Source organism: Panthera uncia (assembly GCF_023721935.1).
Source record: "Panthera uncia isolate 11264 chromosome A1 unlocalized genomic scaffold, Puncia_PCG_1.0 HiC_scaffold_16, whole genome shotgun sequence".
Taxonomy (NCBI): domain Eukaryota; kingdom Metazoa; phylum Chordata; class Mammalia; order Carnivora; family Felidae; genus Panthera; species Panthera uncia.
The window spans coordinates 35,790,719-35,812,843 of NW_026057576.1; positions in this window are offsets into that span (position 1 = coordinate 35,790,719).

Consider the following 22,125-nt stretch of genomic DNA (forward strand, 5'->3'; position numbering starts at 1 on the left):
TGCAAATCAATCCATGTGATACATCACATTAATAAAAGAAAGGATAAGAACCATATGATCCTGTCAATCGATGCAGAAAAAGCATTTGACAAAATTCAGCATTCTTTCTTAATAAAAACCCTCAAGAAAGTCGGGATAGAAGGAACATACTTAAATATCCTAAAAGCCATTTATGAAAAGCCCACAGCTAATATCATCCTTAACGGGGAAAGACTGAGAGCTTTCCCCCTGAGATCAGGAACACAACAGGGACGTCCACTTTCACCGCTGTTGTTTAACATAGTGTTGGAAGTTCTAGCATCAGCAATCAGACAAAAAAAGGAAATAAAAGCCATCAAAATTAGCAGAGATGAAGTCCAGCTTTCACTTTTTGCAGATGACATGATATTATACATGGAAAATCCGATAGACTCCACCAAAAGTCTGCTAGAACTGATACATGAAGTCACAGGATACAAAATTAATGAACAGAAATCAGTTACATTTTTATACACTAAGAATGAACCAACGGAAAGACAAATAAAGAAACAGATCCCATTCACAATTGCACCAAGAATCATAAAATACCTAGGAATAAACCTAACCAAAGATGTAAAAGATCTGTATGCTGAAAACTATAGAAAGCGTATGAAGGAAATTGAAGAAGATAGAAAGAAATGGAAAAACATTCCATGTTCATGGATTGGAAGAATAAATACTGTTAAAATGTCAATGCTACCCAAAGCTATCTACACATTCAATGCAACCCCAATCAAAATTGCACCAGCATTCTTCTTGAAGCTAGAACAAGCAAACCTAAAATTTGTATGGAACCACAAAAGACCCTGAATAGCCAAAGTAATATTGAAGAAGACCAAAGCAGGGGCATCACAATCCCAGACTTCAGCCTCTACTACAAAGCTTTAATCATCAAGACAGCATGGTATTGGCACAAAAACAGGCACATAGACCAATGGAATAGAATAGAGACTCCAGAATTGGACCCACAAAAGTATGGCCAACTAATCTTTGACAAAGTAGGAAAGAATATCCAATAGAAAAAAGACAGTCTCTTTAACAAATGGTGCTGGGAGAACTGGACAGCAACATGCAGAAGGTTGAAACTAGACCACTTTCTGACACCATTCACAAAAATAAACTCAAAATGGTGGAAGGACCTGAATGTGAGACAGGAAGCCATCAAAACCTTAGTGGAGAAAGAAGGCAAAAACCTCTCTGACCTCAGCCACAGCAATTTCTTACTTGACACATCGCCAAAGGCAAGGGAATTAAAAGCAAAAATGAACTATTGGGACCTCATCCAGATAAAAAGCTTCTGCACTGCAACGGAAACAATCAACAAAACTAAAAGGCAACCAACGGAATGGGAAAAGATATTTGCAAATGACATATCAGACAAAGGGCTAGTATCCAAAATATAAAGAACTCACCAAACTCCACACGTGAAAAACAAATAATCCAGTGAAGAAATGGGCAGAAAACATGAATAGACACTTCTCTAAAGAAGATATCCGGATGGCCAACAGGCACATGCAAAGATGCTCAACGTTGCTCCTCATCAGGGAAATACAAATCAAAACCACACTCAGATATCACCTCATGCCAGTCAGAGTGGCCAAAATGAACACATCAGGAGACTATAGATGGTGGAGAGGATGTGGAGAAACGGGAACCCTCTTGCACTGTTGGTGGGAATGCAAACTGGTGCAGCCACTCTGGAAAACAGTGTGGAGGTTCCTCAAAAAATTAAACATAGACCTACCCTATGACCCAGCAATAGCACCGCTAGGAATTTACCCAAGGGATACAGGAGTGCTGATGCATAGGGGCACTTGTACCCCAGTGTTTATAGCAGCACTTTCAACAATAGCCAAATTATGGAAAGAGCCTAAATGTCCATTAACTGATGAATGGATAAAGAAATTGTGGTTTATATATGGAATACTACGTGGCAATGAGGAAGAATAAAATATGGCCTTTTGTAGCAACGTGGATGGAACTGGAGAGTGTTATGCTAAGTGAAATAAGTCATACAGAGAAAGACAGATACCATATGTTTTCACTCTTATGTGGATCCTGAGAAACTTAACAGAAGGCCATGGGGGAGGGGAGGGGAAGGAAAAAAAGTTAGAGAGGGAGGGAGCCAAACCATAAGAGACTCTTAAAAACTGAGAATAAACTGAAGGTTGATGGGGGTGGGAGAGAGGGGAAAGTGGGTGATGGGCATTGAGGAGGGCAACTGTTGGGATGAGCACTGGGTGTTGTATGGAAACCAATTTGACAATAAATTTCATATTAAAATGATCATACACTGTCTAGGCCCTTGCACTTCAGGATGTGTTTCTGGTGTATGCTTTGTTCACTCTGTTATTGCATTTGTGCTGCTCTTTTCCACTGGTTGGTTCTCTTCAGTCCATTCAGTCCTTGCTTCCAGTGGGGAGTGTTTGAGCCTTTAACTAGTATGCTTTGTTTGTTTGTTGAAGTAAGCCTGGAAGAAAAGGGGGAAAGAATAGAAAAACCTGATCCCCTAAAAAGAGATGACTAAAGGGAACAAAAAACCCAAAAGAGAATAAAAAAATATATAAGGCTGATTTCAAAGAAAAAGAATGGGAAAAAAATGAAGAAAAGAAAAAATAAAGAGGAATGAAAATAAACCTGATCCAAAAAAAGAGAAAAGGTAAGGGAAAACAAAACAGACAAAAAAACCAAACAACCCCCCCAAAAAACAAACATAAAGTAGGAGTCTGCTTCTAAAAGAAGAAAAAAAAAGGAGGAGGAGGAGGAGGAGGAGAAGAAGAAGGAGGAGGAGGAGGAGGGGGGGGAAGGGGGGGAGGGGGAGGAGGAGGAGCAGGAGGAGGAGAAAACAGAGAAAAAAAATTAAGCCTGGTCCTATTTCCACCAGAACTGCGGGTATCATTTTGAAGCACTTAATTTTCAGTACATTTGCTGCGTGGGGAAAGGCCCACTGCATTGGCTCAGAGTTGGTCGTGCCCCAGTAAATAAGCAGTTGCCAGGCACAGGAGGGTGGTGTTTGGTGCAAAATTGTCCCACCTCTACTGGGGACCGCTGTACTGCTTTCTGAACTTCCACTGTGTTGCTATTGGAGGGAAAAATGGTGCCACCCCAATCTCTGGTCCCTGGACCAGGGATTTCAACCCCTGCTATTCAAGCAGCCCTCACAGAGTAGTGAGGCCTTTCAGTGCACCCTGCAACAGAATTCTCCTTTGTTTTTTCTTTGGTGCACTGCTGGGATTCAAAACCTGAAGTCTTAAAGGACTTCGCACTGCACAGATCTGCTCCCGTTCTGTGTGTAGAACCTCTCCAGCCTGTGTCTAAAGTCCTTTGTCCCTAGAAATCAGTCCCATGCCTGCACAGTACACAGAATCTATATGGTGTAGCACCACTAAAGGCAAGAAAGTTTCCCTCTGGGTGTGCCTCTGTCCCCTGCTGATGAAAGGACTTTCGCTGCTGCCTGCAGGGTTTTCATCCTTGGGGAGACAATATACCATCATCCAAAAGTGCTCTGGGAAAGGAAATGTTTTCTGCTAGTGCACCCCAAGATTCCTACATCAGCCTATGGACTCCAGGGCCAAAAAATACTCCCTTCTCCCCAGAGAGCGTGCTCTACAGCTCCACTCAGAGAAGATCACACACTTCTAGAACCTCAGAATTTGAGCTCCAAAAGCTCTTTGCAAACAAACAAACAAAAAAAAACCCCTGCAACACTCAGTACTTCCTGCTCCACACTGTCGTCCAGAGAGGTGTTCCTCTTGTGTGATCTCGTCCCACTTTCTCAACCTCTCTCTTTTTCTCCCGCTTTTGTCTTTCCACAGGAAGTGTTCCCTCCCCTCTGCAGCACCACCATTTTCTCTCCCCTAATTCATTTCCTCATACCTTGTAGCTGTCAGGCTGTCTCTCTCCAACCAAGATCCTTTTGCTACTCCACAGATCGATTTCCTGGCTGTTCCCAGTGATCTGACTTCATACAGCTCTGTTTGAGGGAGGAGGAAAGCCCAGCCTCCCCTTACTGGTCCGCCATCTTAACTCCTCCCCTATTTGCGTTTTATATATTATTTCAACCAATTTCTCTGTACTCAATCCAAAATGTGCAACCACTTTCAAAAACACCTGGTCCTCTTTGGCACTTGCACTGTTTAAGAGTTTTCCCCAGGGTCAGCTGACTTTTCTCTTTTCCCAGATCTGCTCATTCAGTTGCCACTTCAACTTTTTTTCTGTATCTAAAATTTTGTATCTATTATTTCCTCTTGGGCTCTCTCTGTCTTTTGATGTTTTTCTCTTAATAATTTTTGCCCTGTCAGTGGAGTGCAGTCTCTGGAGAACGAGCAATAAAAACTTATGTTTGCTCATATACGCATTATCTTTTTAATTCATCCCGATTAAGTTTTCATCTTTACCACTCCACTTATGCTGCTCTTTTCATGGCCCTGCTAATCCAGTGGTCAGCATCCCAGAAAATTTTAACAAAATTGTTTCTTCATTTAGTCTTGAAATACCTTTACCACTTGATTTTCAGAACACCATTTTTCCACTCACTTATGGTTTTTCTTCTACTTCAGGGACACATCCATATTGGTTTTCTTTGCTAACTCCTATTTTTCTTCTAGGTCTTGATGTACTGGTGAACCCTAAGGGTTCTGGTCTTAAACTTCTGTTTTCTGTCTTCATTTTATTTAGATAAATTCACTTATTTATCATGGATTCAGATTTTTTTTAGATGCACAACTCCAAGATTTATATACAGTCCTGACCTCTTCCTTAAGATCCAAAGCTGATCATATTCTTCTCTCATCTGCTTAGTTGTGTGAAAGGCATCCTCATTTCAACATACTCAAAACACATGTCTTGCTTCTTCAACACCCAAACATTACACAAGTTCCCTCTTGTAGCATAGTTAATGACATCACATTCATTAATCATTTGCTTAAATAACTCCTATTGCTTCTCACCATGCTTATAATAAAAACTAAAGTCTTACCATGACTTACTTTTACCTTGTTCATCCAGCCACTCCATTCCTTTTTTTTTTTTAAGTTTCTTTATTTATTTTTGAAAGAGAGAATGAGGTAGAGAGAGCAGGAGACAGAGTATCCCAAGAAGGTTCTCCAATGTCAGTGCAGAGCCCAATGCGGGGCTCAGTCCCATGAGCCATGAGATCATAACCTGAGTAGAAATGAAGAGTCAGTTGCTCAACTGACTGAACCACCCAGGCACCACATTCCTTTTTAATCTCATGCCGTTCTCTTCCCACCTCACCTCACCTTCATTATTTCCTCAGAGACATTCAGTTGAGTGGCCATAGGGCCTTCCCATTTTCTACTCCTTCTATACAGAGTACTTGAATCATGTCATCACCAGTCCTTTATTTTTACTCCTGTGTCAACACAGTACTTCCTTCATAGCACTTCTCTTCATTCTCCATCTTTTTTACCCTTTTGGATTTTTCTCATCTCATACCTCATTTTCTCATATTAGTTATCCATCTCAGGATAGTTTCCTTCATGATCTTCCTTACTCATTTGTTTTCTTTTACAATTTCAGTCTTTTTCCTTATGAATATGTCATACAATGAAGAGAAAAAACATAGCACTTAAGGAGATGGTGTTTGACACTGAGTCACCTTGCCAGAATGGTGTTAACATTAAGATAGTTGCTTAACTTGAGTTTTATTTCCCTCAAAATCCAGCCTATTAAGAAAAAAACACTGATTAATGTTAGTTAATAAGGAGTGATCAGAAGGTTAGTAAATTTGAAAACATGAGGTCATAGGAGTCAGGAAAGAAATTTTCAGGTGGCTGCCTGGGTGACAGTTAAGCATTAGATTCTTGATTCAGGCTCAGGTCATGATCCCAGGGTCATGAGATGGAGCCCTCCACCGGGCTCTGCACTGAACATGGAGCCTGCTTGGGATTCTCCCTCTCCCTCTGCCCCTCCTCTGCTTGTTTTCATGCACTCTCTCTCAAAGAAAGGAAAAGAAAAAAAAAGAAAAGAGAATAAAAGAGAAATTTTCAAAAGGAGGACGTGTTGCACAAGTGTCAGGTTAAATGTTAAGATGTTAAATTAGGTATTGAGTGAAAAGACCCTCCTGGAGAATGTCAGAGACAAAAGGAGAACTGAGTTTATTGATTTGGGGGAGGATTTTCTTCGTGAAAGAATGTAGAAAGATGATGGGAGTTTTTCTGTGAGAGGGTAGTGCTCTGACTAATTCATTTGATAGTGGAACAGCAGTCATCATTTAGGGATAGAGAAATAACTGCTTAGTTTCTTCAGTGGGATGAACCTTAGTTGCTTGAATTCCATGATAAACATTATAGAATTATATGATATCTTTCTAATAAATTTTAGGTAGCCTCCCTTTCATATGCTCCAAACCATTTTTTCCATGGTACAAATTCCTTCATTATTTGCTTTCAATTCAATTGTGTCTGCTTTGTATTTATTGGCCAAGCATCCTATATTTTGGCATTAGGTTGTCCTTTACATTTAGTTTTCTGAGTTACGTACTTTGATAATTTTTCTATATATGTGTAGGCACTTCAGTAGGAAGATTACATAGGTGGTTATATTCAGAAGCTACATTAAGGCAGAAGTCTATAAAGACTTTGATAAGGTGTCTTGCATTTTTTGTTCTTGAAGTTCTTCTATTTCAGTTAGAGCATAAAAAATTATGGCATGTATGTTGTCGAATACATGTAATATATAAAGCATTATTAGGTGCTTACAAAAAATACTTTTTCATCCATATTTGTGGAGAGTTGACATAAGAGATATCCATTTCACAATATTTTTGTGCTTTGGCAAAGTATTTGATAAATACATTGGCAAATATGATGCGATCTATTGTACATTAAAACACTGTAACAAGGGAAGAAGATGTTTAATAGGGCTTCAGGAGTGATCCTTTTTTGATCTTACATAAAACATTTCCCACCCAACTAATGCATATTACACTACAGAACAATGCAATCTATTTAGATGAACTATAAACTAAAGAACTTCATGGAGCCCTTTCTCTTACTTGTGTTGATCAATCTATCTCACATCCTATCAGTTAGGAAAAGAAGTATATATCAGAATTGTAAACATAAAGCAATGTATATGTTTCTAAGGTAACTTTTAGCAAAATATATGTTATTCTACCAAGGACTCCACCAAAAAACTATTAGAACTAATAAATGAGTTCAGGAAAGTTGCAGGATATAATCAACATATAAAAATCACTTACATTTCTATATACCAACCCTAAATTATCTGAAAAAAATAAAATAATGCTATTCACAATAGCATCAAAATTAATAAAAGAATAAGAACCCTGGTGCACTGTTGGTGGGAATATAAATTAGTCTAACCACTATGAACGCAGTATTGATGTTCCCTAAAAAATTAAGTAGAGAATAACCTTCTGTTTTTAGCAATCCCATTTCTGGGTATACATCTATAGGAAATGAGATTACTTATCTTGGAGAGAGAATATGCATCACCATATATATTGCAGCATTATTTACAATAGCCAAACATAGGAACAGTTTGAGTGTCCACTAAGAGATGAATGGATAAAGAAAATGTGGTGTGTGTGTGTGTGTGTGTGTGTGTGTGTGTAGTATACAATGAAATATTACTTAGTCATAAAAAGATGAAAATCCTGTCTTTGCTTGAACATGTACTGTCCTTGAGGGCATTTATGCTAGCCCAAATATGTCAGATAGAGAAAGTCAAATACTGTATAATATCACTTATATGTGGAATCTAAAAGAGTCCAATCTGTAGAAATACACTATAGATGGGTGGTTTACAGGGGGTAGGGGTTGAGGGAAATAAGATGTTGGCATAAGTATATAAACTTTCAGTTACAAGATGAATAATTTCTGGAAATCTAATGTATAGTATGATGACTATAGTTAACAATACTGTATTATATATTCCAAAGTTGATACGTAAGTAGACATTAAATATTCCCACCACACACACTCACATAATTATGTGAGGTGATGGATGTGTTAACTAATCTTATAGCGGTAATCATTTCACAATATGTGCATATATCAAATCATCACAATAGCTTACACAGTAAGTCAATTATATCTCAATAAAGCTGGAAAGAAAGCCAGCCTGTGTTTGTTCTGAAGATGACTTGGAACTTCTTTAGGCAATTCTAAGGATTAAGAAAAAAAACTCAAGTCCATTAAGTCATTACCAAATAGGAAGAAATAAAACTGAAACACCGATTTCAGAAATCATTATAAAAATGGAGCTGTCCAAAGAGCAAAATATCAAAAAGTTAAAGAAGTAGAGGATGGGTTCTTATAAATTTTTTTTAACGTTTATTTATTTTTGAGACAGAGAGAGACAGAGCATGAACAGGGGAGGGGCAGAGAGAGAGGGAGACACAGAATTGGAAGCAGGCCCCAGGCTCTGAGCCATCAGCCCAAAGCCCGACGCGGGGCTTGAACTCACAGACCGCGAGATCATGACCTGAGCTGAAGTCGGATGCTTACCCGACTGAGCCACCCAGGCTCCCCGAGGATGGGTTATTATAAATGGTCTAGATTATTGATGGGATCAGAGCTGACAACAGCTCCGTGTATCTGGTAGAAGAGTACAAAATATAAATTCAGGGAGGTAATAGTTCAAATAAGCTTGCTCTATATCTATTATGGATAAACCCAATAAGGAAGAAGCAAAACACTGTCTCAGAGAATAAATATTCCAAACCACCAAAATATTAGAAACAAGCCCAATTATTTTACTAAGGTCATAACACAACTGAAGACCTTCTTGAAAGAACTAAATGATTTTTTTTTTTTTTACTTTGAATAAAAGTACTGCCTCCTTCAAAATTTTTCTTTTCTTCCTTTTTTAGGGAAAATAAGCTCAAATTTTTATATTGAAAATGCCACGTAAACATTTGCCTTATATTGTATTTATTATTTAAAACCATAGCCTCCTTTCTCTTTTCTCAAGTCTGATGACCTGACTTTCTATTAAAATCTAAAGTAAATGACCAGTTACCTTGAGGAGTAAGGGTGACTGACATTCAAATAATTAAGGGCGATTTCTAAAGTGATGTTATTAAATATTAAGCACCATTATAATAATAGTTTAATAAAAAAGCTCCAGTTCTATTTCATGTAAAATTAGAAAAATGATTTATTTTGATGAATAAAAAGGCAAGAAAGAGTATTATTTGAATCTAGATTTCATGTCATTTATTTAATTTATGCAATTATAAATTATAGACACATTTCAAGTGATCTTTTGTGAAAGAAATATTAATGTTCACAAAAAGACAAACTCAAGGGATTGTAGGTAGCGTGCACTATTTGCTATTTGTGAGACATTGTAAAGAAATGCACAATTGCTTTAGTACATTCTAATTCAATTACGAAGAGAGTGACAGGCCCTGGATGAACAGTGGTGGTGGTGCTAAGGACAATTTCCAGGTCTGTCAAGAGTCTCACCACTGGGGCCCCTTTGTGGAACAGAGGCATAGGGACGCTCCATAAACGTGACCCTGACGTGCCTCTATTTTCTGGCTCAAGTGGAAGCCAGATTTCCCAATTGGTCACCTGCCACTGCTGGTCCATCTTTCTCTGTGTGAGGAGTGTTGTGTGTGTGTATGTGTATCTTCTATATAACATTGTCTTTTAATCCACACTGAAGACCTACTGAGAAAAATTTTGTTAGAGAATCACACCAATCTTTCACACAACACAGCCTACTTTCCACATTGCTGTAGTACTGAACAAGCATAGATTTCCTCAAACACACACACACACACACACACACGAGCAACAGAAAGCATATCCTTACAAAAAGATACTGCTGATAAAACTTAGGAGGAAACCAGGTCTCTAGAGATTCAGAGACACTGTCTGCCTTCAAAACAGATTTAAACTTACAAACAGAAAACACCATCAGTTCTGTTCTCCACGTGAATGAAGGAGACATTGTACTTGTAAATAGAATATCTAGGGAGCGTTCTTAGGAACAGTTTGCACATTTTAATTTACTTTTAAAACACTTTTATAGTGTTTATTCTGTGTTCGGTTTTTTGCTTTGTTTGATTTTTGGTTGGTTGGTTTTTATTTTTTATTTTCTTGGTAGTCATGCACGGTTTAATCCTGAAAACAAACCTTGAAAGAAGTTATGATTTCTACCCTGTATTACAGATGAGGTGATATAGAGTCTTTGAAAGCAGTTATTGCCGTTGTCATGAGAATACACCTGATACTCTACTGCTATACAGAATGTAATTGAACAAGTGTTCTAGGTGCTGTTCTTTGAAATCCATCATCATGTTTGTGGCAAGGCCGTGCCTCACACAGGCTGCTCTAGGACAGTGACTTAGTTGGCAGGACACATGGCTGTGGCTGCCAGGACTCTTAGATGGCAGACTTTGGCCAAACATTCCTGAGACTGCTCCTTGAATGGCACCAAGACGCTTCCACTCAGCCTTTTCTAAGTGCAGTTCTGCCTAACTGTTCCACAGGATGGTCATGATTTTAGGGCATACCTGGATTGTGAAACTTTTAAAGAATGCGTGAATGAAGAACCCCCCCCCTCAAAGAAAAGGAAGAAATTAATCTCCACGGTGTTCAGTTTTACTTCCGAATGTAAGTGCAGAATCCTAATTAATATGCCTGAAGATAATTCAACACCATATTCAAGAAAAATCAGAAATGAGTATTAATAGTGTTTTAAAAAATGTGGTGTCAAAACATATTTGCTAATACTCAAAATTTATTCTTCAAAAGAAACTAAATTGGTAGTGTGAGATTACTTTTTTAACATGATAAAAGAAAACTATCTCATATTGTTTTAGGATTTAATGTCTTCTAAGTTCGTAAATGGGACTAATCACTTTTCAAAAGTAACTTAAAATTTCCCTATCTGTAAATAAAAGATTTATAAAATTAATGTAAAAGCCAAGGGAAAAGTTGAGTTTTTAAGTTTTTTTAAATTTTTACAAATATTTTTATTTATTTTTGATAGAGAGAGAGAGATTGAGCACAAGCCAGTGCGCACACAAGTGGGGGAGGGGCAGAGAAAGAGGGAGACACAGAATCAGAAACAGGCTCCAGGCTCTGAGCTGTCAGCACAGATCCCGACGTGGGGCTCAAACTTTGTGAACCATGAGTCATGACCTGAGCCAAAGTCAGGGCTTAACTGACTGAGTCACCCAGGTGCCCCTAAAGTTTTTTATATAAAATTTTCTTACATTTACTTATTTATTTTGAGAGGAGAGGAAGCATGAGCAGGGGAGGGGCAGAGAGAGAAGAGGACCAAGGATCTGAACTGACCTCAGCAGACTAGCCCCATGTGGGACTGAAACTCACAAACTGTGAGATCATGACCTGAGCCAAATTTGGACCCTTAACTGACTGAGCCACCCAGGTACCCTGAGGTTTTAAAGTTTTTAATATAAAGGTATTAAACATTAGCTTAGTTTTCTAATTGGATAAAAAGCCTGTAGATAATCTTTAGCATGCAAAACAATTTGCCCTCGAGTTATCAAAAGTCCTAAATTTTAAAAGACCATTATATAAAGACACCTCACATTATCTGATGAGTTTCTGCAAATTCTAAGTGGTTTTTTTCCCTCTGTTAAGAAAAGAAAACAATCTTTTGAAAACTAATACAAAATTCTGGATTTTTAAAATGATAAAAAGATAAAAGTAACTGTTAAATTATATCATTACAGTTCATACTAGAGTTTGTAAAATGACATGTACAAATATGTAACATAATTTCATCATTTTATGCTTTTAAAAACTCTCTAAATTTTAGAGTATTTGGGGTAAAATATAATGCTCATAATAAAAAAAAGTTATTTAAAGTAAGATTTCAATGCTGTCAAGGTTTTGTGCATCAGTCAATTAACTCTGACTTAGAACTGCATTCCAAGCCACATACAGCCTTCTATTCAATTGTCTTCATACTAGATCATAGGTGAGTTGAGTACAAGATCCAAGACTTACTTTGGTATTCCAGTCAACAGGGAACCAGATATGAAACTATGGTTTCTTCAATGAAAACCTGTGTAATACATATTTTATTGAAAACTTAGACAGCATTGATTATAACGTGTAGCGCTAAGTTAGCAGAAACAGTGCCAATTCCAAGTGTAAAATCCATCTCTGTTTCAGAGGTGATACATGTGCAAAATTTTGCCTCTTAGAATTCATGAGATACAGTACTGCCCCTTTACTATTGACTCTGGGATCCTCCATGGAGCTTTAAAAGAAATACCCATGATCTTGAGCCTTGGTCCTCTTCCTTAAGCTCTGAAATTCAGCCAAAACATAGTTAGCACCTTTCAAGACTGGTGTAAAAATATTCACAGACTGGGGCGCCTGGGTGGCTCAGTCGGTTGAGCGTCCGACTTCGCTCGGGTCACGATCTCACGGTCCGTGGGTTCGAGCCCCGCATCGGGCTCTGTGCTGACAGCTCAGAGCCTGGAGCCTGCTTCCGATTCTGTGTCTCCCTCTCTCTCTGGCCCTCCCCCCGTTCATGCTCTGTCTCTCTCTGTCTCAAAAATAAATAAAAATGTTAAAAAAAAATTAAAAAAAAAAATATTCACAGACTTTGATCCCTTGTGAAACTCATTCTGCAAGTAAATCTTAAGTGTCTCCAGTATTTTCTTCTCCCAAGTTCCCATTTTCCATTCCCCATGGGACCATCAGGAGTTCTTTTGTTCACCTTAAACCCACCATTTTGTATTTTCATGGTCTATATTCTAGATGCAAGCCTCTTCAGTCATCTATTCAACTCATATTGTCCTTTCTTTTGTGCCAGAGTTCTGCTCCATCTGTCTCCTAGTTTTTTAACTTGCCTGACCCAAACACTATTGTGTTTGTAGTAGGTACATATTTTACTGTTTATATCCTCACGTGTATAGAATGTAACTGTATTTTTCTATCTCAATTTAACTTTTATTTTAAACTTCTTTCCATTGAATAATGGAAAACTTAATCTTGCCAATTCAAAGTAAATTCAGTCAAACTTGTTATATCTGTTTAATATGGGTTTATAATCCAATCATGTTAAGATTCAAATGTACTTCTGAGGTTTTCTCCTTGTCCGTCCATAATGAGGTTAATTAAATTATAAGTCCTGCTAGGCACACCTGTTGCTAAAGGGTCCTTGTGGAGATAGGAATCTCTAGGTTCTTCAGGATATAAAATAGAGCTGAGGTCATATGCTTGGGCATAAGAATGGTGAGCTGAACGGAATTAAAGTATATTATTCCATTTCAATTTTGCCTTCTGCTACCAATGACCCACTAATACATGAGCTATATCTTCACAAAATTTCCAGTGGAGATGGCCCAGACTGTACTGGGAAAACCATCTCATGTCAGCCCCAATAGGTTTCTTGCAGTGACCTTCTGTATCTTATTTGGAGACAAGGAGAGCTTTCAGATTCTACCCCACTCTGCAGACCCAGACAGTGTGAGTGATCACTAGGCATCAGAAGCCTTCAAATGCCACACATTTCCATAATGGAATTTCTTCTCTCCGGCACCAGGTTTTCTCTTTCTGCCTCCACTGAACTCAGATATAGAAGCGCAAGTTATCCCTACTCTTGAACTCCAAAGTGGAAGGTAGATTCCAGACTGACAAGTGGACGCAGTGATTTTACACCATCACCTGCACACCCTCTTTAACCTCCCATCCTCGGCCACACACACAAATTGCTTCTAACATGTTAAATTTTTTCCCCCAAAACTTTTTTTCCTTCTTTACAAATCCTGAGTTTTCTAGTTCAGAGATTTTAGGGAAGAACTTCTTTGGCCAGTACATGTGGACTTTCTCCCTCACATCTGAATCCTAGGCTTTTGCTCCTAGCAATGAAAATGTGGTGTCTTTTCTCCCTGGCTTTAATCCATCTACTGGCTGCAATGAATGGTGCTGGCTCCTGCACTCTGAATTTCAGTGATTATGGGCAGCAGAAAAAAGATTCTACAGTTTATGTCTCAGATTAGTATTCTGCCACACTCAGTTATTAATTTCATACTCTAATTTTTTTTCTTTCCTTTTCTGATCTGAGCAGAAACATGTTTTTTTTCAGAGGGTGCTACTGCCCTAAAGCCCACCTATTTCTCTATTTCCCCACACCTCATGCGGCTCAGGGTCAAGAGATGCCATGCATCCTCTTTACTCTCTGACCCTGGGAATGACTTTCATCACTCCAGTCTCCTGTGGGCACTGCTCTTGTGGGCAGTCACAAAAAAATTCATATGATGGAATTTTAAAATGGACACTGATCTAATGAGATACAATTAACATCACTTTTTAAATCATGATAACAAAGGTGAGAATTTTCAGTTTTGATAAAACCGGTTGTGTGACTTTTTAAAGTATTTTTTTATTTGTGAAGGAGAGAGAGCATGTGCACACACAAACCCACATGAACAGGGGAGGGGCAGAAGGAGAGGGAGAGAGAGAAGTTTAGGTAGGCTTAGATAGTGCAGAACCCAAAGTTGGTGCTTGATTTCACAACCCTGGGATCATGACCTGAACTGAAATCAAGAGTCAGACACTCAGCTGACTGAGCCATAACCCAGGCATCCCTAAAACTGGTTATGTGACCTTCAGTCTCCATTCAATTTAAGCATATAGAAGGGTTGAGAGTGAGAAGATGAATGAAAGGGATTTGGGGGTGAAATAGGGTTTGATATTTAGAGTTAGTGTTTTTTTTTTTTAATTTTTAAGTCAAAAAATAATTTAGGATACATCAGAGAAGACATAAGGCCTGTGTGACTTTTCATTTGGGGCAGTGAGTAAATGAGTAAATGCTGAGGAACAGTGGGGGAAAAACCAAAGCTTTTTGTTTCATGCCACAAATAGTGTTTTAGAATCAAACATTTACATCCTGCTCTACTATTTTTCTTGGTCATTGCCAACCCCAAAGTTCATTGTCTTCCCACTTATGCACTGAAGATACAGCATATCCCTCGTAGTGGCCCCTACTCCCTTAAGTCCTGACACTCTGGGTTACTTTATCATCCATGTAATTGATCCACGCATATTGTGTTATTTCTTTGCCTTATATCCAGTGACCCTCCTACATGCACTGAGTAAGCCTCCTTCCCCCCCCCCCCCCCCCATTCCCACCTCCCACCTCCCGTCACACTTTGGATCATGCAGTTGGCCAGAATGGCTCCACTTGTAGAATAATAAATACATTGTCGTATCTGGCCACGACCCTCTAACCTACTCCTTTAATTTAAATAACTCAATTCCTCCCCATTATATATTCTTAACCTATGGAGTCCCCTGCTTTCTCCACAGCAGCTCTCTCATCAGAATTTTTTACGTCTTTCTTAAGTTTTAATGTTACGTCTCCTTTGACCACCCTTTTCCCAGGATCTTCGTTACGTTCACCCCATTATCTTTTCATCACTCCTGTCTTGCAAAATCTACCTGGTTGAGATTCATAGGTCCCCTTTCTCCATACTGGCATCCATGTACATGAAGAGTGATTTAGAAGAATACAAAATCATGCAAATTCAGGTTGAAGGCATCCACTGGTTCTTTCCATAATTAGCTCCTTTTCCCTGTCCCAAACCCAGTTATTTCAAACATCCTCTGCTGTCCACAAATTTCTGACTCTCCCTTCTGCCATTAATTCTGGACAGATAATTTCATCTTTCTACTTCTTTGGACTTCACAGACAGAGCAGGTAATTACTCCTTTAAGTTTCTTCAACCAACTTATTATACCATTCTACAATCTCATCCATCTTTGGCCTCTACCTCTTCTCTGGATAACGTGCTGTCCTGAATTGTCTTCAACTTGAGCCACTGATTCTTCTTGATTTTCTCCTTCTAAATCTCCTTTCATATGAATTCCACTGCATCCAATGTTTTTCACAGGAGGCAGGAGTAAAGAAAACGTCCTCCAACCATACACCCTTCTTCTACTTTGCCCTATATTTCCCCTCTCTCTCAAAGCCAAATTTCTTGAAGAGAATTGGCTGCCCCTATTTGCTTTCTGATGACTCTGAATTCTACTGCAATTTCGCCTTCACTCACATCACACATTGAAACCTCTCTTGTCAAGGCCACAGTGACCTCTGCTGCTAAATCAAATCTAGCATTTGAGACTACACAAATTATTTTCATCCACCTGCTTTTCTTTTAGTATCATTTAGACCTCGTAGTATTATCTACATTTTCTGAATAAGAAACTGATATTCTGAAAGCTAATTTGGTCAGTATCACCAACATAACTATAGCTGGTAAAAGCTGATCTCGAATCAAGGCCTTCTGACTCAGGATCCTATGTTTTGCCACGGTAAAATAAGGTGAATCAATTATACTTCTATTCATCATTCCATGGATATTCACCATTTATTTTTTACTTAATTCTATATATTTCCATGGCCCACATTGATAGCAGATGCCACAGCATCTGAGGCTATTAATAATTTAAGATGACCCAGAAATTTCTGGGGAAAGGGGAAGCTAATGAGAACAGTTTTGTCTCATGAATTTCTGAGCAAACATGAAGACACTGAACGTGTTAGAAACACACTATTTTTCTTGTGTAATATAAACGGACTCAAGTGAAATTCTTAAAAAAAAAAAACAGCAAAAGAGTAAAATCTTACCCATTGTTAGGAATTAGCTTCTGGATTGGGCTTAAAAACCAAATATTGAATGATAGATCTCTGATCTGATTTGGAAAAAAATCCATTTTTTTTCTCTTTGTCTTTATAAATCTCTTTCCGTTGAGAAACTTCTATTTTGGTGGTAAGAAACTCATGGAGAATAGTTATCCACAAGAATTTTCAGTTCACTGCTATGGTATAGGTATGTGCAAAGCGCCCTGAAAGCAGAAGAAAATAAGCTCTAGAGAGCAGGCTTTCCAGAATAAATGGCACTTGAGCGAAGACTTAATGGATTGTAGATGTTTTTCAAGTGAAGTGGGCAAGAGAGGAAAGGCATCTAAGCTGAGGGACCAACATATGCAAAATGCAGAGACATAGATACCCTGGTGTGTTTAGAGAAGTGCAACCAGTTGTTCCAATGGAATATTAGTCAAGTCTCTCAAAAATCTAATTACCAGGGTGACAATTCAAAGTAGTTTGGAGAACTAAAATCAGCAGAGTGGATTTATTGTTCACACAGTGGAAAATCTCCAGAGTGGCTGGTTTCAAGCACAGATGGATGGGAGGATTTAAAAGATGCCATTAGTTTTCTGTTTTGTTTTCCTCTCCTGTTTTTCTCTCCCTTTCCTTCTCTACCCACCTCCCTCTTTTCTCTTTTTCCTTCTCTGTTAGCCCCATCCCCATGCAGGATCTTACCACGGAGAAATCAAAATAGCTACCAGCAGTGCTAAGCTAAACTCGTCCCCATATTCCTGGATCACAAAATGTGTATTTTCTACCCATATTTCAGTTATACACGTGCCAGGTTAAGAAACCCTGTTCTAGCTGAATGGGGAGCCTTTGTCAGGAGTGTGATAATTCATATGTAAGAAAAACAGGGTAACTCTAGTACTTTTAGAGATAATTCAGGGAAACAAAAAAATTTTATGGTGTTTTTCATGATTCAGACATATGTTGTCTTAACTATGTGTCATAATTTATATCACCCATTTTATGTTGATGCAAATATATGTTTTTTCATTACTGTTAAGCCCTGCAAAAAGTAAGTCTTCACACACAAGTTTGAAGCTCTGTACAAAGCGCAAAGGGAAAAAAAATGCACATTTTGCAGTGTATACATAACTGGCCAATAGCCTTCCATAAAATAAATCCCAGTTTTTACTTGCATCAGAAATCTACCTGTTTGAATTTTCCAGCATGGACTCCTTGAAATTATGTAGCTTTGTAATTGTCAATATGATAATACAATTCGATTAGAAGAGAAGTCTTTGTGTGTATTTTCGCAAAGCGGGATCTAATAGTGTCCTTCTATTGTCCATTTGCGGTTTGGTTAGTAAAGAGCGAGAGAGATTGTTGTCTTAGCACTTTTACTGTTTGGCAACTTAGTTTTTAATCATAAATGTATCAGTGTGTCCACCTCAAGCAGTATGACAGGTGTGAAAAGGAATTGATGAATCCAGCATTTTCACCAAAACAATAGGGTGGCAGTGTAGACTAGAAAGAAAGGAGCCAAATGAAGATGGCCTATATTACTGGCATCATGTCTCAGATGGAAGGGCCAGGAAAACAAATGAGAGAACCATTTGGATGTAATTAGGAAGCAGGAGGCAGGAAAAAGGAAGAAAAGTCTGTAAACTAAGGAGCAGATGATGCCTGTGTAGCCCACACTCCCCAAACCTTTCAGCTTGCCTTTCCTGCTTGTTCTGCTGTAACAGTGTATGTGGACACTCACTGAAATGTACTCAGCCTTGAGATTATTAATAATTTTGAAACTGAAGCCAGCTGCATACAAAATACTGTAGACTGAATTCTTCAAATGATTCTCCTGGCTTTATGCATCCCCTATTAAGACATTTATCTCATTAAATTGCAGTTTTATTTTCGGTGTCCTTAACTAAACCCTGAGCTCCAAAGCGTAGTTCCAATAGCACATTTGAAAAGCATCTCTGTACGTGCCACATGCTAGACACATAATGAGAATTTTTAATAAATTAATTTATGAATCAATTTTCACATGTCTTCATGGGTTTCCCTCCCACCCCCCATTCGAAGCAACTGAAACCCAGAATAATACCCACCATCTTTTTTTTAAAAAAAATTTTTTTTTCAACGTTTTTTATTTATTTTTGGGACAGAGAGAGACAGAGCATGAACGGGGGAGGGGCAGAGAGAGAGGGAGACACAGAATCGGAAACAAGCTCCAGGCTCCGAGCCATCAGCCCAGAGCCCGACGCGGGGCTCGAACTCACAGACCGCGAGATCGTGACCTGGCTGAAGTCGGACGCTTAACCGACTGCGCCACCCAGGCGCCCCATCTTTTTTTAATTATTATTATTATTTGTCCATTTAACAAATATTTAGTGCTAGGCCCTGAGGATTCAAAACTTGGCCTTGGAAATTTCTATGCCCTTGATGTGTCATACTTTAAATAAGGTGGGGCAGGTGAAAGAGAAGTAAACCGTTGACTGCCATGTACAAGGCATAGTGTTCCCCACTTGCATGCATTATCTCCAATGCTCAGAACAACCCCAGGGTCATCTTGTGTGCATTTGGAGAAAATGAGGCTCAAAGATACTTATGAAATTTCCCTAAGATTTTAATACCAGTTGTTGGAAAATCCAGGATATAAACACCATGTTTTTTACCTTGTTGAATGTTGCCAGTTCTTTTTTTCTTCATGGAGCTAGGCAGTAGTTTTCTATTTCTTTTCAGTCATGTAAAATGGGAGGATAGGGGCACCTGGGTGGCTCAGTTGGTTAAGCGTCTGACTCTTGATTTCTGCTCAGGTCATGATCTCACGGTTGGTGAGTTCAAGCCCCTCATCTGGCTCTGTGCTGACAGCGCAGAGCCTGCTTGGGATTCGCTCTCTCTATTTTTCTCTCTGCCCCTCCCTTGCTCATTTGCTCTCTTTCTCTCAAAAAAAAAAATATATAATTTTATACAAGTACATAAAATGGGAGGATAAATAGTGATATTGACATCACCTTTTTCATTCCTACCAGTTAAAATTTATACTAATCCTGTTTTTGTCTCCTTCATATTTTCATGCCTAAAATATATTTTCAATCCTTTTCTTCCATCGTTCTTCCTTACTAAACACTTCTCATATTGGTGGTTGAAATAGGGTTTCCAGATAATGGAGAAGACAACCTCCTGAATAATTACATCTTTTGCCCCAGTGGCCATACATGATACTTCTGTTACCCACTCCCTCATTTTTGCATGAATTAGAACATAAGGTCTATATGATGATGGGGTAGATCATACCTGTTCTCACTGCAGAACTTCCTTAGAGTAGCACTCCCAGGTTTAGCTCTAAGTCTCTGCTAAATTGCCTTTTATAGTCAAGATACAACAGTTTTCTTCTAAAGTGCATAATTATTCCAATTTGTGTGTTAGGACTACCTGCCATTCATGCTTTCATTCATTCCACGAATATTTGTATAAGCCTCTACTACGTAGAAGACATTATTAGGTTTTAGAGCTACAGCTTTTTATTTTTTTTATTTAATTAAAAAAACTTTTTTAGTGTTTATTTATCTTTGAGAGAGACAGGGAGACAGAGAGACAGAAACAGAGCATGAGCAGGGGAGGAGCAGAGAGAAAGGGAGACACAGAATCCGAAGCAGGCTCCAGGTTCCAAGCTATAAGCACAGAGCCCAACGCGGGGCTCGAACACATGAACCCTGAGATCATGACCTGAGCATAAGTCAGACACTTAACCCACTGAGCCACCCAGGCGCTCTGGCAGCCTTTTATTTTTAAGACAAAGTCGCTGTGCACATCAGGCTTATATTTCAATAACTGTCCCAGACTAAAATTTCCAGAAGGGATGAATAGACATGCTATATACCTTTCTAGTGAATGGTGTCTGCTTTTGATGATGATGATGATGATAACAACATTCTGGTGAAAAAAGACCTGACTCATGCCAATTTATGAGTTTCATCTTTAAGTATTGTTGGAAATTGTGTCCTATTTTATAGCAGGTTTGGAGGGGATGCCAGTGATGAAATGAATCCCTAATAGGCTGGACGTTAGAATATGAAGTAACAATGGCAAATTACAGAAATAACAGAATTCAAACCTGGTGATTCTCAAACTTCGTTTCATATTCAAATCACCTGGGGAGCTTTTAAAAAATCTTGATTACCCTCCTACACCCCAAAGTCATTGAATCAGAAAGTCAATAGGTGGGACCTAGGTATCAGGTGTTTGTTGTTGTTGGTGTGTGTGTGTGTGTGTGTGTGTGTGTGTGTGTGTGTGTGTTTAACTCCCTGGGTTATTTCGACACGCAGACAAGCTTGAGAGCCAGTGATCCAAACACATTTTTATCAACCTTTAATGTACATGCAAATTGACTGGGGATCTTATTAAATACAGATTCTGGTTTAATAGATCTGGGGTGGGTCCTAGATTCTCCATGTCCCATGAGCAACCAGATGCTGCTACTGCTGATCTGTGTGCCACACATCAAGTGGCAAGGCTCCAAACAACACTTCTCAGCTACATGACTGGAAGAGCTCTGTAGCTAGCTACTTAGCCCTTTTCTGGGCACCGGTTACTTCAAACCCCATTCATGTCAGTGTTCCGTGACAAGGACTGTTAAAAAGCATTCAGGGAAGAGACTGCAATGTCATAGGTTTTCTGACAAGTTTGAAAACCTTCCCATCCCAACCCAAGCCTGAGCAGGAATGCTGGAACATACATCTGCACACACTGATCTCTTCCAAGGTCTTCAAGAAGTACCATCATCGGTACTTGGCTCATGTTTACCCAATGGCCAAACCTCCGGAAGAGAAGAAAAGGCCAGGCTTGGCATCTCCGTGTGACACAGCGGTGCTGTAGCTTCTGCATATTCTAACTGTGTTTCCTAAGTGATTAACCCTAGTATAAACTATTCTACAACCTACTGCGTTAGACAGATGTTAAGAAAGACCTGTTCCTTTTGGTGTATGAAAGTATAGCTTAGAATTGGGCAACACTTAGAAATGAGATATTTAGCCCCAGAAGTGATCACCCCAGTTTCTTACAAAAATGTATTCTAAATGATCACAGAAGAAGATCCCTTTGTGCTGTCTCCACAGGTGAACCACAAAACAGAATATTAATTATATAGAACAAACTGAGGATCGATGGAGGGGAGGTGGGCACAGACATGGAGTAAATGGGTGATGGGTATTAGGACAGCACTTGTCATGAGCACTGGGTGTTGTATGTGATGAATCACAAAGTTCTACTACAGAAACTAATAATACACTATATGTTAACTAACTGGAATTTAAAGACAAACTAAAAAAATGAAAAAAAATCCCGTGTCTCCACCCCAATTCTTTTTTCTTAACTATGAAAATTCTATTCTTGTAATATATTTTAAAATGTTTCAATGTTTGAATTTCAAATGTACTTGAACCATTGTCCCCACTTTTTTCTTAGATTAGAAGTTAGAACAAAATGCCTATAATCATCAAAAATGGCTGACATACAAAGTGA